The sequence below is a fragment of the Pelodiscus sinensis genome, chromosome 5 (genome assembly GCF_052426305.1).
Source record: "Pelodiscus sinensis isolate ZL-2025 chromosome 5, ASM5242630v1, whole genome shotgun sequence".
In the NCBI taxonomy this organism is placed as follows: domain Eukaryota; kingdom Metazoa; phylum Chordata; order Testudines; family Trionychidae; genus Pelodiscus; species Pelodiscus sinensis.
In genome coordinates, this window is record NC_143056.1 from 121,265,168 (window position 1) to 121,281,734 (window position 16,567).

General features: G+C 47.3%; 1 protein-coding gene across 1 annotated transcript in view; it reads left to right on the top strand.

The window, feature by feature from the left end:
• The first annotated feature begins 2,147 nt into the window (after positions 1 to 2,147).
• Positions 2,148 to 16,567, top strand: part of CEND1 (cell cycle exit and neuronal differentiation 1) — a 32,580-nt gene continuing 18,160 nt past the window's right edge. Inside the window, exon 1 of the mRNA XM_006114861.5 lies at positions 2,148 to 2,867. The gene's annotated coding sequence lies outside the window, so the exon portion shown is untranslated. The remainder of the gene's footprint in view (positions 2,868 to 16,567) is intronic.

The following is a 16,567-nucleotide window of genomic DNA, read 5'->3' on the forward strand; positions in this document are numbered from 1 at the left end:
CAGCAAAGGAGCCTAGAAGAGGACAGACACATGTGTCGTTGCCCTCCCTTCCGCATACTCCCAGATGAGGATGTAGAGCTGGTATAGAGGCCTGCTAGCAGAACTGGTGAAGAGTCCTGGACAGTGTCCCCTGCGTTACAGCTAATCTCTACTTCCTACGGGCCAGAGCCGGGGCTGCCCTAACTTACCCTGGGAGCCAAGCATCCCCAGCATATAGGGGACAATAAGATGGCTTAAAGGTACCTTCATTCACCTCTCCACCCCTGCACCTGGCCTGAGTGTATAGCACGATACAGTGTCCATTCAGCAATCACATTCTCTTCATTGATGGTGGGTGTTTCACTTTCAAGCCACTGATGTTTGAGAGGGTTTATTTATGTGATGAGTGTGCACACTCAGTAAAACATACGGCAGGAGTTGATGCACGAGGCCAGATCTTCCGTGCATGTCATTCAGTGTAGCACTAGTCAGGTCAAGGGAGCAATGCTGCTGCTTTACACCAATTGAGGATCCGGTCCACCTCGTTCACTCTTGCTCACAAGATGGTGCGCACTGTTCCTCGCTATTGTGCTACTCAGCTACCCCATTCAAGAAGAGAAAACCATTTGAACTTGAAAGTAACGTTTTAAATGATCCCGGTAGCCCCCGGAGCTGCCTGACACCATTCAGATATTTTAAAGTGATAGGTTTGATTTCGTGACTCTTGATTTCCATGGTGTTTAAGCCTGTTCCACGTTTTGTCTGTTTTGAGTGTGAGCACCATGGAAAGAGAAGGAAATGTTCCCTTCTGTGTGACAGATGATAGGCACTGTTCCTGCTGGAGCTCCCCTATTGGCTGAGAGAGGGTGACATCACTGAACAAGGAAGCCAAGTCGAGCGAGCAAGCGGCAGAGTTTCCATCTGCTGGGAGGGACCAGTTCTGTGCATCATTCAGCCACAAAACACCCCGGCCCACATTTTCCACTTGGGCTGCCTGTGGCTAATTGCTTAAATCCTTCTCTGTGTGTCTCGCCACAGGGAGCCGACAGTTCAGGATGCTGAGTTCTTGTGGTTCCCGTTGAAATGCTGGCCCAATGTGTTATGAATCCCTCTGTGCTCCATGCCATCACATCATAGCAGAAATCCCCAGTGCACTGTTTCATGCTTATTAAAGCAAAACACCACAGTGCCCCCACACAATGCGCTGTGTGCCAGGGCCCTGGGAGCTTTCAAAGTTAACACACTGAGAACTAATTATCAGGGTAAAAATAGGAATTAGCAGCCTTACTGCATCCAGCCAGAAGGTCTAGGAAAGGCCTGACAAAATGCTCATTAGAGCATCTTGGGGAAAACCCAGAACTGATTTGTTCAAGGGGCTGTTTCTTCTTTTGCCAGGAAGGAGGGAACAGGCAACACCTCCAAAACTTGTATTACTGCAAGTGGGTCAGGCTCAGGCCGCTTGGATGAAGGGTGTGAGTGTGACTTGAGGGTGGATAGGGGACCTTGGATTATACAATAACCCCACCTTCGCCTTTCTTGCCTCCATAAGGGAAACAAAAACACATGCACCTACACAGACTGCAACAGGGAGTTACTTGCACACACAGTTGGTGAGCTTTATCCATCCATCCATCCTTAATAAATCAGATTGCTACTCTCACAACCGCCCTGTGACAGGGCACCTGCCCTGCACTGACCCTTTAAGGCCAAGACTCAGGCTCTGAGCTGGGGCTGAGAACAGAGAGGGCAGCTGAGGCTGTTAGGGCTAGTGAGAGTCCAGCTGGCAGCTATCTAGTGAAGCACAGTTTGCTTAGAGGGGGGAGAACCAGTAAAGGGCTGACTACAGAGGAAGCAGGGGCTCCGAGGAGGGAGAACAGCTGGGGATAGCAAGCTAAGGCTGGGAGAGGGACTCTCCCTGGCTAGGGGCCGGAGGCAAGGCCCAGGGTTTGGAGGCAGATTACAAGGCAGCCTAGGTAAGCGGGGCAGTAGGGATAACCCTAATGCTAATGATGAGCAACCTATACAGGCTGTAACTTGCCCTGAGAGGGGCTAGATGAGGACAGTCAGGGGGCACAGAGGCACGGTGGGGAGTGTGCACCCTGACATGCTCTCTTGGGAATCTTTCTTCCCATGATAATCCAGATCTCCCTCCCCCCCCAGATGCACTCTATCCCTTAGAAGACCAGTTTTATGTGACAATCCATATTGCAATGCATCCCTGCCCCCAGTGTGCATACATGTTTGGAAATCTAATATGTCAAAACTGGATCCCTCCTTAAAAATCTGAATTAACTCCCCCTTCCTTTTCTCTCTCACACACATTCACCTTGTGAGATCCTGTTTTATTGAACAATCCAGTATGACGCTCCCTATGTGCCCTTTACCACCCCCACCCCTGTGTTCTTCAGCAAGAGGAATCCAGTTTTTTGCAAGCACACCCGGGATTCCCAGCAGAGAGAAACAATGCAACAGCTGCTGCTCCTTATGGCAGGCAGCAGCAGCTCAGTGCTGTGATGTGAGGAGAGCCCCTAGCTGCAGAGTTAGTCCCAGTTGCAAGTGATCAGTTGATCTGGGAGAGAAAAGGATTCCTGGGGAACTGACCTGGGGCACTAATGAGGATCCAGAAGAGTGAGAGGATCCAAAAGATTTTTAATCCCCCATCCCCTCCCCCTTTGCCAGTCTTCAACATCTCTCTTCCTCCAGCATCCTGGCCCCTCTCTCCTGATTGGACCACCTACTCTCCCTCCCATCAGTTTCATGCGGTCTACAGCAATGCATTGTGGGAAATTCCCAAGGGTTTTTTTTCCTCTCTTCCTTCCTCCCTCCTCTCTGCGGAACAGCCAGCTTTCAAGGTGTGACTTGTGCGAACCACAGTCTGGGGAGAAAAGGTAGGAGCTGCTGCTTTTTATAACTATTCTTCCATACATGTCAAAGTCACAGAGGGAGAGGAACACACCAGCTTGAGCCTGTGGAAAGGGGTGTGTGTATGGGGGAGGGGATGTTAGTGCTTGTATGCAGGTGGAGAGAGAGTGATCTGGATTTGCCTGTTGAAGGTGAGTATGCTCTCATTGCTGCAGCGGTGTGGGGGAGGTCATAGGATTGTCAAGCCAAATGCATTTGAACTGCTAGCAATTGCCTCTATTGATGCATTTGTCTCTATCCACCCAGGCAGTGCAGTCTGGCCAAAACAACAGTGAATGCAGAGGAGGGCTCACTTTGAATGCCTTCCGTTCCAAACCCAGCTCTCCTATGTTATGCCTTGCTCCATGAAGGTCAGAGAGTTAGGGGAGACATTCACACAAGTGTGACTGCTGCATGTTCCTAAAAGTGAGCTGGACAACCTGCATGGCTCTGGGTCACTTACTTATGGTTTTCAGGAGGTACCACTATTGCATAATTATTGCTGTGGATGCTGCTGAGAATTTCTACTGATTTCTGGGGGAATGTTTAGCATTTGTTCTAAAACAGATTAGAAATGGAGCATGGCAACTGCATGCTGGAAATTCATGTATTTAACTAAATAAAACAACAGATGAGTTGATTAGGAAATCCATTTCTTTTTTAAACTGTGTCATCAGCTAAAATATCTCCAATAGGAAAAAAGGCCTTTAAAAAACAAATCACCAGCCTCTGTAAATTTTTTTTTTCAATCTTGAATGGATTATTTTGTTCAGTCTCATTTGCATTCTGTATTGACTGTTTCATTTCTCTGTTTAATTAGTCATTAATCCTGCAAGCAGGATGTTACATCAAAAAATGCACTTTGAAATTCCCATCAACCCAATTAGTAATTGACATTTTCCTGCTCCAAGGATTAGTCTTTTTTTGGGGGGAAAAAAAATCCTTAGGATTTTTTCTGTATGGTGCTAGAAAGAGGTATGTGTTAGATTCTGCCAAAGGAGGGGACCTAAAGATGCTAGCTACAATATCATTTCCCTTAAGCTGTCAAAGCAGGCTGTAACAAATGAGTGGGACACAGCAAGGACACAGACAAAGCTAGAATCCCTTAACCTTCTGGCTGCAAAGAGGCACGGATGTTTAGATCATTACGGGGGAACCTCACTCAATGTAAATACATATTATCTCTAATTCCTACCCTCTGGTTTCTAATGTGTAGTTTCTGGAGTGTTTTAGGAGAGATGTTTATATCTAGTCAGATGTTTTTACTTCCTCTTTGTCTCTGTGTCTTCTCGATGTAAAAGTGAAAATACCTGTTGATTTGGTCTCGGAGCTTCTAATTAAGTGGAGTGTGCATACCGTGTGATCCTGGTTCTGATGGTGCCCCAGAGTAGGTAAGGGGCAGATGTTATCCTGTGAACTTCTCCTGCATGGGGGCAGCAGGGGGCAAAAGCTGAGGTCTGCCCACGGCTTTTCCATCTGCTGGGGAAGGATTGGTGTAGGGATGACATAGGGAGAAAGGGGAGGGCTTGAGATGACTTAGTGTATTTGGTGGGCCTTACTCTCAGCCACCTAGAAGTTTGACCTTCATGGTTTTGACCTTCATTTTTCTTTCTTCCTTTCCGGGTGCGGGGCATGAGCCAGGTTATGCTTTTACCCCTGCTAGTCGGTAGAGACATGCCAAGGCCAAAGCTGGGCTAGCTTCCAGGCACAATGACATCTATTCTGTTTGGCCAAGCCTCGGGCTGAGTCGGGGAAAACATCGCAGCCCAGGAGCAGGGATATTATATAGACAAGCGCTTGTTATAGTTAACATAGAATGAGAAGGCAATGGAGGTTGGTCATGTGCTCTTCAGTAGTTCCTTTGTTGGCATACGTGCCTGGTGCCTGCCAGGGGAGGGAGTGCGGGGGGAGGGGAAGTCATGCAGAGAAACTGGGAGCCCCCCATTTAGCATCAAAATTTTAGCACGGGCCTAGGAGGGCAGTGCACCTCCAGGGTGCTACCATGAGTTGTCTGTGTTTTGTTGGCATTAGCACTGGGGCAGAGGGAGATTAAGTCTTTTGTTGCTTAGCTAAGTAAATCGCAGGTGTGCATTGCCCAGACCCCTCCCAGGGGGATGTGTGCTGTTCTCTGCTGTTGGTCCCAGCCTCAGTCTGAAGCTGTAGCTGCTGTGGCTTCATCGGTTTCAAAGGCAAAGCGACAGATTTAGGTCCCTCTGTAATGCACAGAGGGTAAAATTTGGGATCTTGTTTGTGCACTGAAAATCGCCCGTCCAGTCTTTTTGTCTGCTACAGCTCAGCTAATAGGGGAATTGTTGGCGACATGGATAGAACATTATATAGTCTGGAACTCCATTAGGGGAGAACAGAAGAGACTAGGTATTAGGAATGCTAATAAGCTAAATGGAGATGTCAGGCATTTGGTATTATTATTTGGCAGTCCAGAGATTATCCTTCCCTTTTCTTTGCATCTGTTCTTGTGAGGGAGGTGAGTCTGTTGATTTACAATCAAGAAGCAAACTTGAGGGTGAGGAAGGACTTCATGAAGGGGGATAAAGTGTCAATCCTCTGGAAGTCACAATCCCCCATTGAGGGTTGAGCACATAGGAAAAAGATGGTGCGATCAGACAGAGAAGTAGCACCCAAGTGAAGCTGCAAGCCTGACATGTATAGCATAATGCACTTGGCAGTTTATTCAACAAAGGAACTGAATCCCATTCTTGCTGGTTTTTTTTTTTTTTTTTTTTTTTTGGCCACTGATTTCAAAGGGAGCAATTTCTGGGAAGCCCACAAAGATACAGGAACAATTGCTGAGAGCCCTTAAACTCTAAACCCTGTTTCTGATCAAAGCCACTTTAAGGGTACGTCTAGACTACCGCGTTTTGTCGACGGAAGTTTTGTCGACAGATACTGTCGACAAAACTTCTGTCGACAAAGAGCATCCAGACACATTGAGTTCTGTCGACAAAGCAAGCTGCTTTGTCGACAGAACTCCGTAGTCTGGACGCAATGTTACAGGCAATAACACCTTCTGTCGACAGAGTTCTGTCGACAGAAGGTGTTATGCCTCGTAAAATGAGGTATACCAGCGTCGACAAAACTGCTGAGTTCTGTCGACGTTATGTCGACAGAACTCAGCGGTAGTGTAGACGCTGGTTTAGTTTTGTCGACAAAAGTCCACTTTTGTCGACAAAACTAGGTAGTCTAGACACACCCCAAGACAGGGGAGGGATGTGCCAGCACCCCCACTTCCGGCACCTACAGATGCTCACCACCTTGGCTGCTTCACCAGAGACCTCCCACAGCTAGCAAAAGGAGTGCTTACAGCAGACGCTAGAGCAAGGGTGTGAAAGATACTTTTCACTGGCCAGATCCAGCCCACCAAGCCACCAGACCTGGCCCATGGACATCCCTGCTGGGACTCTCAGGCATGCAACTGCTGCTGTTTTAAACCCCCGACTGCTCTGTCTGTCTCTGCTCTAAATGGAGGGGGAGGCTTTGTATGATCTCCTGCCCCCCAACCCAATCCTCAGCTCCTATTGGATGGTTGTTTCTGGAACCAGCTGGCCCATAGGAACTGACCTCAGCCAATCTCTCAGCTCCCATTGGCAGGAAACAACCAACCAATAGGAATTGAGAGATTGGTCTGGGGAATGGGGGCAAACCTCTTTCTCCCCCCCCCCCACCTCTGAGCTAAGAACCACATGGTGGGAGCAGCCTGCAGTTTTAAGTGGTCTGGGGTTGCAGGAGGCAGGGAGCCCAGCCTGCCTTGGGGGTGCTGTAGGGCTGCTGGCCGGGAGACGCTTAGTAAGCACCTCCCAGCCAAAGCCTGCCTCTGGCACCCCAGCCCCTCCTGCACCCCAACTTCCTCCCCCAGATCACTATCCAAACCCTCTGCAGTCCCCCAGCCCCAAGTCCCAACTCCCTCCCAGACCCTGTACCCCCTTCTACACCCCTCCCCTAGGCCAGATTCTCTCCTGCACCCATGCTCACTCTGACACTACACCCCAATCTCCTGGCCCAGGTCACAACCCCCTCCTTCACCCAAACTGCCTCTCAGACCTCACGCCATGTCCTGCATCCCATGCGCCCTTCTGCACCCAACCTCCATCCTAGAATGTGCACCTCCTCCACAGAAAAATGTGGCCCTTGACCACTTTCCAAAATCTTGGAGTGGCCCCTCCACCAAAAATTATTGCCCACCCCTGAGCAAGAGAGACAGATACAGTAGCAGGGAGCTGTCACCTAGTCAAATGCTCTATGAACCAAATGCTGAGGGTAATGCACACTGACCCTGTTCAGTAGGTTAATTGCACTTCAAACCCATTGTGCTGAAAGTCTCCAGAGAGTGCTCCCTTCAGGCTTGTGTACTGTATGAGAGCATGGTTCTTCCCTTCTGAAACTGAGACCAGAGAGTAGGTAACAAACACTGGTGAGCAGAGGTGGGCATTGCCAGAGACTCGGAGGCCCTGGGTTTCCATCCTGAGCAAGCAGCTCTTGAGGAAAGCAATGAGTGGAGTCAGAGGCAACATGGCCTAGGTTAAAATCAGGAAGAGGGGATTGTAGACTATCAAGGAGGCTTTGCAATGGACATTGATCTATTAAGTCAAGATTGAAAGAACATAAGTGGCCAACAGCAAAGGAAACCTATTGAGGTGACTCAAATGTGCTTTAAGATATTGGTGGCTTCTCCATCCTCCTCTGAAGGGAGCAGGTAAATAAATGGAGATCCATGAGAGTGAAGCCTCCAGGATAAGATGGTAAAAACAAAGGTTCCATCTCTGCCTTGACAACGCAGATCTGCATAGCAGTTTTCATTTCAGTCAGAGTGTAAACTGGTAAAATTTCCTTCCCCATACTGCCAAGTAGCAGGGGGAGGGCGGTTGCCTGGACACCAGTCGCTCTGTTTAAGGGATGCACTGTGTGTCTCTATATAATATGCCACCTTTCTGGGGTTGATAGCTATGTAGTTAACATTCTTGGTCATGCACCTTTGTCTACCTCATTTGCACTCTTCCCCCTAAGCCTTCTCCTCTGGGACTATTTTCAACATTCCTGCACCACCTAAGACAGCCACCATTTTAAAACAAATCAACCTGGGCACATGTTTCCTCCTTTCCTCCGAATTCTCAAAATATCAGTGACTCAAGGCCCAGGATGAGCAATATCTGCCCCTGAAGTTCTAGAAACCACAGATTTATTCTACAAGAAAAGTAGTTTCAGCTTTCCAAGAGGAGATTAAGACATTGATTCTATTTGTAGGAGGCCCCAGGATATTAGATTTTAAAGTGATGACATTTTTAAGCATAGATAACCTATGAGGGATTTTAACATTCCCATTGCATACATGACTACCCAATATGTATGGCAACAGCGAATTGGTTCCCTTCTGCAGAATTTGGTAGGTACTTAAGGATTCTACAGAGTGAATGGGTCTATAGAAATCCAAAATATTGGTTGGTTGAGGTTTTGTTATGGTCTTTTTTCCCATATTCTTAGGAAGGAAAGTAAGTCGAGCTGAGGTTGCTTTTTGGCATAATTAGCCACATGGCAAATATACATTCTATGTCCTTGGGAGACCTGGAGGATCATTTACTGCTGATACAATAGGAAATAGCCAGCTTATGTTTCCTGTTCTAGTCTCCCAATTGGCAGAGTATTAAAAAGAATGAAACCCTGAGTCTTCTCCTCCAATTAGTAAAGCTAAGCTAAGAGCTTCTTCATTGCTTCTTAACACAAGGTTACATCTAGATCATGGAGGTGGAATCTGGTTTTTCTATACACAAAGAGCACCCAAATCTGTCAGTCAGAAGGCACAATATTTGAGAATTTAAAAATCCCACAAAAACAAAGTAAAATCTCCATAAGAGCACAATGTGTGTCCCTCTTCTATATAAACTGTAGCCATTCTGAACACAAAATGGCTGCGCTCTCAATCCATAGAGAGAGTGCTTGAAAATGTAAAGCTGCAGTATGCATGAGGATATAAGAACAGCCAAACTGGATCAAACAATGGTCCATGTAGCCCAGTTTTCTTCCCTCTGATAGCAGCCAATGCCAGATGCTTCAAAGGGATAAACAAAACAGGGCAATTATCAAGTCATTCAGCCCCCGTTATCCGATCCCAGCATCTGGCAAGCAGAGGTTTAGGGACACCCAGCACATGGGGTTGCATCCCTGAGTACTACTAATAGCCATTGGTGGACCTAGCCTCCAGGCACATATCTAATTTTTTTTATGAACCCATTTATACTGTTGGTCTTTGCAATATGCATTGACAGGAAGTTCCACAAGTTGACTGTGTGTTGTGTGAAGTAGTACTTACTTTTGTTTATTTTAAACCTGATGCCTATTAATTACCTTGAGTGACCTCTGGTTCTGACTTTGTGAATGGGCAAATAACACTTCCCTGTTCATTTTCTCCACATTGTTCATGATTTTATAGACTATCATATCCTGCTGGCAGCAGGGTCGATTTGCAGCCATGGCACCTCAGGCTGGTCACTCTGGGAATTAGCTCTGTTCCTCAGCAGGGCGCCCTCTTCTGGTCTGTATTTCACTCATTATGGTTCTCCCCTCTGCTGTCTCCACCCTTCACTCCCTGGACTGTGGCGCCCTTTTCAGGATGCTGCCCTCCAGCAATGCCTACTCCTTCATTCTCCCCACTTCCAGGGCAGTCTCGGCAGTCCTCAGTCCTGGCACTGATGCTTGAGTGGCCAATTGCAGCCCCAAGCTCTAGTCCCTGCCTCAGGGGCAAGCCATGGTCTGTATAGGCCAAGCTCTGTGTGGCAAAGTGCGACACGAAAGAAAAAGGGAGGTGAGGATCCAGGCCTGCCTATGACCCAAGGACCCTATAGCAGCAGCCCTGACCCACCCTCCTTCACTCCTTTAACTGCCCTTAATATTCCTTGTGACCCTTGTATCTTCTTGGCCCTTGTATCAAGATTGCAGTCTGGCAGGTGTCAGGCTGGAGGAGTCTCCCTCCCTCTCTCTCTCCCCTTGAGCCTGCCCAGCACTGCTCCGCCCAAGGTGCATCTCCCTTGCAACCAGTCTTTCCCCATTGCTGGTCAGGACCCACTTTCCCTCTGTTCTACTGAGCAGCTCCTTATACCAGGGCTGTCCCAGCAAGCAGCCCTTAGACTGGCTCCCTGTGAGCCTCTCTCTGATTGAAAGGAGTTTGTTCAGGCTCCCTCTGGCTTGTCTGTAACCTTCTCCCTGCTGGAGTGGGCTAGAGCACCACTATACCCCTTTAGCCATTACTTTTCCAAGCTTAACAGTCCCAGTCTTTTTAAGCTCTCCTCCTACAGAAGCTGTTCAGAACCTTAATTCTTCTGTTTCCCTTCTTGGCCCATTTTCTAATTCCAATCTATTTTCTTTTTTTGGAGGTGGCTAGGGTTGCCAGATGGTTTCAACAGAAATACCGGACACACTTGACATTACATCACAATCTACATACCATCTTATTTAGAAAATACCAAGCATTTATATTTTCTCGTTTATATTTTCTCAATTTGTTTCCCAAACAGAGAGATGAAATACTGGACTGTCCAGTTCAAAACTAGACACCTGGCAACCCTAGAGGTGGCTTGACCGGAGCTGCATGCAGCGTGCAAGGTGTGGGAGTACTATGGCTTTATATGGTGGCATTATGATATTTATGGTGTTATGCCCTATCCCTCTCCCCACATTCTGTTTGCTTTTTTGGCTGCTGTTGTGCATTGAGCAGATGTTGTCAGAGACCTGTCTGCCGTTGCAACGTACAGCACATATCTGTGATGAGAGCTTGTATCTGTGAATGCCGCCCTAGGCAGCCCCTCCTATAAAATGTCCCCTACTTACAAGCTGGATGTGAACCAATGACGGTGCTCATTGCACCAATGCTGCTAATGATCTTAGGTCTGCTCTCAATGGGCCTGCATTATGAAGTGGGTGGAAATGCATTTTGAAAATGCTGCATCACCAGAGCTGGGAGTGCTGACCTGACAGACTCCAAGCGGCAGGAGTCTCCATAGACTTTCAATGAATTGAAATTGAGTTGCTCAGACATAACAAGCTAGTTGCCACTCCATGGAGGTGGTGTAAGCTACTCCTTGTGTCAAGTGGGAAAAAACCCCTAAAAATGGCTTTATGTAGCTGCCCAAGCCCTCTCACTTGCCATGTATGGAAACCAGCCTGATGTGAGGGCAGGGCTGTTATTAAACATTCTCAGGGCATCAACCCAGGGTATGAAGGCATTGGTCACTCCCTGAGGGTACATCTAGACTACAAGCCTCTTTTGAAAGATTGTCTAGACAGCCACAAGAGTTTTGAAAAAGCAAGCCGCTTTTTTGAAAGAGAGCACCCAGGCAATCTGCAAAAGTGATGAGGAGTACTGTGGCACCTTACAGACTAACAGATTTATTGGAGCATAAGCTTTCGTGGGCAAAGACCCACTTCATCAGATGCACGTCATGATGTGGGTCTTTGCCCACAAAAGCTTATGCTCCAAGAAATCTGTTAGTCTGTAAGGTGCCACAGTACTCCTCATCACTTTTGCAGATTCAGACTAACATGGCTAGCCCTCTGATACCAGGCAATCTGGACACTCTCTTTTGGAAAAGCTCTGTTTGCATTCAAGGATGCCTTTTTTCAAAAGAGCTCTTTCGAAAAAAGGCGTTCTTCCTGGTAAAAGTGGCTTACCAATTTTGAAAAAACTGCCGCGTTCTTTCTATTTAATTTTGAAAGAATGTGATGGCAGTCTAGATGCACGTGAAGTTTTTTCGAAAAAAAGGCCACTTTTTTTGGAAAAACTCTGTCTAGATACACCCTGAGGGAGAGGGAATAAGAGGGATGGAAAGGCCTGGGCAGGAAGCCATCCTAGGAATTACTAAGCTCTGGCAGGAAGTGCACATACTCATTATCTCACTGTTAACAACACAGGGCATCTCAGGAAGGAAGGAGGTAATTTTGAACCCAATGTGTCTACTGTACTTTGAGCAGGGTAGGAACTCTGCCTCCTCCCAAGTAGCAGGGATTATTAATTGGAACAATTAAGGAAACTAGGTTTGCCCAGTCGGAACACTTCTAGAATGACTAAGCAACTTTGCTTTCTTGTTGATGGAGATGTTGCATTGGAAGGACTTGGTTGTCCAACAGTCAAGTGTAAAAACTGCTGGGGTGGGTTGTTCCTGGGGCTTGAGGGGAGGATGTCCAGGACCAAAAGCATAAACCACTCTGGCTTGAGTATATAGGACACACTCCCCTGACTGATAACTACAGTAACTGCTGAGGGCCAGCCACTTCCTGGAAACCTATGCGGAGATGCTGGGATTGCATGGGGGAGAAATATACAGCAGATATAGTCTCTCTTGTCATTTGAGAGTCTGGAGTCAGTGTCCCAGTGCAGCAGTGATAGTGCAACAGAGACATGGAGGTTTCTCTGGTGACTTTCTCTCTTTGGCTACGATACAAAACAGCTGTCACTTATTAAAGCAATTGCTAACATCTGACGCTCAGCATGGCAGGACTGAAAGAACTTGCTTGAGATGTTAAGGACGGGTGTGTATGGCAAGTGACAGATTGGCAAAGGGCTCCTATCTAGATAGCTGGCAGATACGCAGATGACAGTGTGTGCAGGAGGGACATGCTGCTGAGGCCTTAAGAAGAGAGCAGTGAACAGAGAGGTCTGACGTCTGTTGCATTTCGCGTCATTACTTTTACTGTTCAAAGCACAGGAGGGCATTAAAAATAGATGAGGATTTTAGCAATCTCATTTTGGGAAGATGGGCCTTTTGCTGGGACCTTAAAAGCCTGGATCTTTGAGTGAAGTGTTTTATTGTATTTACGATAACTCCTCATTACCACACAAACAGCTTAATCCTTAGAAATACCCTTGTGAGACAGGTAAAGGTTAGTATCTTCGATTCAAAGCACTCTCTATAGCCCCCATCCCTGCAGGATCTGAGCACCTGTCAATCATCAATGTATTTATCCTCATAACAGCCCTGGGAGGTAGGGAAGTGCCCAATCCCCTTTTGCAAATGGGGACCTGAACCACAGAGCGACTAAGTGTCTTCCCCACAGTCACATAGTAAGTCTGACACAGCAGGAAGCTGAACCCAGGTTTCTCCAGTTGCAAGCTAGGATCCAAATCATTGGACCATTCTTCCTCCCTGAGGCCTGGAGATTTTAAGTGACTTTCCCACGGCCACGAAGGACGTCCATGCTAGAATCAATTTGACCCTGGAGACCTGTCCACTGCTCAGGCCTCTCAGCCATTACCTATGGGCTTAGACGGGGGGCAAATACTTGCTCATGAGCTAGATCTAGTTCCCCAGGGTCAGTTTCCGATGGGCTTTTGCCACTATAGTTACCTGTGCCTCTGCAGGTACGGGCGATCACAGCTCCTGTTGGCTGAGGATTTCTGTTCTATTGCCCACCTCTGGGCTAAGATAAGAACAAGGACCCAAACAACCCGCATTGAGGCCAATGACAAATTTTGCATTGACTTCAATGGGAGCAGAGTTAGGCTCAGACAACCCCTGACATTGCCACAATGTCTAGCAGAGGTGACTTGCAGCGTGGTGTGAACTGTGGCTTTCTGGATCTGGTAGGAACGCGCGCATCTATGCAGCTGGTCACTAATCCCCACAACCAAGGCTAATCCCCAGTGCAAACAGTCTTGGAGATGAATCGCAATTCAGGCATGGCTGAGGTGCTATTTCTGTAAGCAGAGCAAAGGTCTATTTGTGTTACATGGTGGGGTATAAGGCCTTCTCTTTTTCCACTGAGCTCAGCTTCTGGACAAATCAGTTACTTTCTGTTCATTTCTCCCCAAAGCAACAGGCTCCATCTCTCCCCCTGCGCTGTGTAACTGATGTTTGCGTGGCCTTGAGGAACAGGAGAGGCATCTTACGGTGCTAAGAGCCACTTCAAGGATGCTGAGGGAGGGAACGTGTGCAGAACACTTGGCATCTAAACATGGGCTCGGGGGGATCACAGTCTTCTCCCCAAAACCCTAAGAGATGCAAGATGAAGACACGAGGGGAGACAATGAAACAGCATGGACTGAAATGGCAGCAGGCTGTAGATGAAACCAAGCCTGGGGTTATCTTTGCAGCAAACACCACCTTACCCAGCTATCCCAGGGCCCACATAGGAGCAGGACTGAAGGCATGTTTCTGGGCCCAGAGCAGCACTTCAAAGAACTCATCGTCTCAAGCATAGATAGCACTGTTTGGCAAGGAACCTGCCTCAGTGAGGATGCGCCCTCAGATTGCTGACAATCAATAGAGCCTCACCGGTCGCCTAGTCATCTCGTTGCTTCTGCACACCCAGTGAGCTGGGCCTGCAAAAAACGTCCTTTCTCCTCAGCAGCTCATAGTCTAAGGTGATCAGTAAGATCAATGATAAGGAAATGCTAGGCACCTGTAGCACACAGAATGGTTTTACGAATGTGGATACGCAGCATTAGCCCCACTTTGCAGCCAGGGAAACTGAGGTACAAAGTGACTTACCAAAGTCACACCATGAATTCATGGCAGGGCTGGGATTAGAACCCAGGTGTTCTGACTTCTGCCCTACCTACTTGAGCCCTAGTGACATGAGAGCAAAGGAGGGAAAGAATGCTATCGCAAGGTGAAGGAAAAAGGAGGCAGGTTCTTGGAAGAAAATATGCTGACTCATGACATGTTCAATATGTTTTCTCACAGCAGGTCCCAGAGTTAATATAGTGATAAAAAAGCTGATATTTATAGCAATGCTGGTGCTTCCTGGAGCTATTTGGTGCAGCCTTGTGTAACCAAACCTCTAGTTCCTGACGAGTAAAACGTGGTGCTACCATGAGCATGTTGGCTGGGAGTTCCATTTGCTGGGTTCACATCTCCAAGTTTTGTGATGAGCTTCAGTTTTGATGAAACTGTAAGATCTCAAAACAAAACTTGGGGGGTGGAAGTGTTGAGCACACTGCGGTTTCTCAGCAGTCTCGTGCACTTTCCAGGCTCATGTGATTTCCCTTTGAAATCATAACTCTGCCCTAGGTGAGTTTGAAATTTGACTGGGTTTGCCTGAAAGGTCAGCGACCCTCCGTCTCTTTCAGACAACTTGAGCTGAGTCTCCTATTTGCTAGAAAACTGAACCCAGGTAGCTTTAGATTCTGTCGCTAACATGTTGCTCAGCTTTACTTGCAACTCTCACATGGGAAAATGAAACGGCATTTCAAGAGGTTACGTGATTTGCCAAGAGCTGCACGGGAAGCCAGCGAAAAGCATAGACCCATTCTCTAACAACTAGACCAGCAATGGGCAACCTAAGGTAGTCAGTGGCCCTCCTTCATCTCAATGGGCTGCAGGATTGTTGTAACCAAGATGATCTCCAGGGACAGGGAAGATTTGCTAAATGCGCATGCGTACCTAGAATTCGTGGGGTATGCCTATTGAACCATAGCAGCACTTTGATTGGATGCAGAGGGAGCACATGGCTCTGATTGGATGCAGAGGGAGCACATGGCTCTCACAGTCAATGTTGTATGCAATCAGCATGCACCTTACTTCATGTCTCCTGGGCCACACATAGAACCCCAATGGGCCACATACAGCCTGTGGGCCTCAGGTTGCCCTCCACTGACTTAGACCATACTTTACTTTTAGCTCATGAGCAACCTGTCTTTCCTTGCGAAGCTAGCCCGATGTTCACAGGAAGTTGTTCACTTAAGGGTGCTTTTTCGAAGGGGATGAGTCCCAACTCCCCTTCTCTATCTACTGTATACTTGCACCTTAAATTCCTTGGCTTGCACCTACAAAGTGGTTTAGGGGGTGCCGTTGTTTGCATATGCAAAGGTGTGTCCTCAGCATGGAAACAGCCTGTTTGAAAATGTGGCCTTTGGTGTCTTAGAAAGTTGGCTTTGATTAAAGGATGGCATAGACTCCACAACTGTTTTTCAAAGCCACCTATGGGGATTTGGGAAGCTATCAAAATTAATTGACATTGAGTATCCATATTCCCTAGGCAAGTGAAAAATCTCAGCCTACGTTGGTAGAAGAGTGAAGTAAGTGGTAATGGCTAACTTGCTTCGAGCTCTACATTTTGGTAACAAAACAATTTGTGAGGGAGTGTTCCAAGTAGACAGGACATAGCATAAGCCATGGAAATAAATGGCCTAATACTGCTTAGTGCTCTCAATTTTCATTGTCTTCAAACAACGGGAAATAAGCAATAGGAGTCGACAATGCTCATAACTTCCATGGAGACCCTCAGGGTTAGTGCCATAGTATTTATGTAACAACCTATTTTCCTGAGAGATTGCCTCCTTCCCTGAGCCATGCTGCCACATGCTGGAGTCCCATTGGCATAAAAGAGAAGGGGCTGCTGGCTGGGTGTTCTCTACGGGGAACTGTAATTTGTTCCACCCCCTTTCCCTAAACAAGCCAAACCCAATGATTATTAGGACTTGCTGTCCGAAACAGGCTATAAGAGCAACAAACAGTCAGAGAAGAAAGGCCACTGGGTGTGATTCACACTGAATGGCATTGCTGTATTTCTGATCTGGTTCATGGTTACTCTGGGGTATTTCTGTGTGATATTGAGGGTACCCACAGTTGACTTTTCTAGAATGTGTCTACATCCAGATAAATCATTGCATAGCTCAGACTCATGCCAAGTTAACAGAGAGCAACTCATTTGGGGAAAGCATCTTGGTGTGAGCAATCTTGGT